Genomic DNA, 1500 nt, shown 5'->3' with positions numbered 1-1500 from the left:
TAGGTTTTGCTGACCTACGTTGGGCTGGTACGGCATTTTCCTCCACCTTAACCTTCACTAGGTGGCCGGTACTCTGTGGACTTTGGCTGTGAGGGATTCTGGCTGAGTCCCATGACAAGCAGGGAGTATTGGGACAAGGTTCACTTGTAGGAGCTAGTGGAGGGGACGTTATTTGAGTAGATACCTCAAAAAGATATTAGAAATTCCAGGTAGTATTTTTAGAAAATAATCAGCTATTGAGCAAGAGAAACTGTGTTACTGACTCCCTATACGCACTATTTGTCAGCCTCTTCACCTTCAGCCTTAATGTCCATAACTTAGGCACCGGGAAGTACTTCCCATAAGACCCAGTTTCAACTGTAGACTTTTAAGAAGGTGAAATAAAGGCTATGTAGCGTAGGAGGAACAACGTTGCCTGCAGAAGTAGCACGCCACGCCACATCCGGGTCACGGCACCAGAGATGTAACCCCGTCTCTCTCTCAGGCTCTGCATTGTTTGATGGAATGAACAACATGGAGCGCAGAATTGTGGTGCATCTGGTGGCACCGTTTTTACTGGTCAACTTCTCCCTCCGACTTGCGACAGGCAACGGTTTCGTCAAACAACAATAACAAAAAAAAAAACAAAAAAAAAACCAGCTCAATTTCTTAATGCCGCTGATAAAAGTTACAGGCAGTATTATCCCCCTCATTTCACGTCCCAATTTACTTGCACTAGACAGCGCGCATCAAACTAAAATTCACACAAACACCTTGGGACGAATTCTTACCCTTATACATTTTCCCAACTAATATTTCAATGAGGTACAAAAACTGACATTTTGAGGGAGCGAACTCAGTACATACACACAGCCGATACCTCAAAACCCATATCTTAGCTAGTTGGATTAGCAACTTGTTATGGGAGCGCAAGAATAAACGAAAAAAAAACTTAATTACCACCAAACAAAATGACATGGGAGTTATTACATATGTAATCTGTAGGAGACATTGCTGGAAGTTTAAATGTTTTCTGAGGATTAGCAAGAATTATTCACAACGACAAGTTCTGCGCGACTCACCTTCCAAAAATAAAACAGAAGCAACGTGCGGTAAATAAATAAATAAATAAATAAATACATACATACATACATAAATTTAAAAAACTACAAATCATGAGCCACCCAGTGGCTGCAACCGGGAACTACCTTCCACCAGCAAAACACAGGCTGTGGAGTTCTCAAGAGAAATAAAAGCACCTTTATTAAGTTATTCTAAAACCACCATGTACTGTTGCCCCTAACCTATATGTAGTCGACCATGAAGTAGTTTCCTGTTACAATGAGCTTTGGCAAGCCAACTCCACAAATTCTGCTTTGGAGCCATCATTACAACAGCACAATGACAATACAGGTTTATCAGTAGGAACTGTTAGCTCAGGTGTGTCTGCAATACAGGGAAATTCTCATTTTGATTAATGAAAGCAGATAAAAGTGCAACACCACTTGTCAGACATTGCAA

Source organism: Electrophorus electricus, chromosome 11 (genome assembly GCF_041902795.1).
Source record: "Electrophorus electricus isolate QZ-2024a chromosome 11, ASM4190279v1, whole genome shotgun sequence".
Classification (NCBI taxonomy): domain Eukaryota; kingdom Metazoa; phylum Chordata; class Actinopteri; order Gymnotiformes; family Gymnotidae; genus Electrophorus; species Electrophorus electricus.
Note: the sequence above shows the minus strand (reverse complement) of the source record.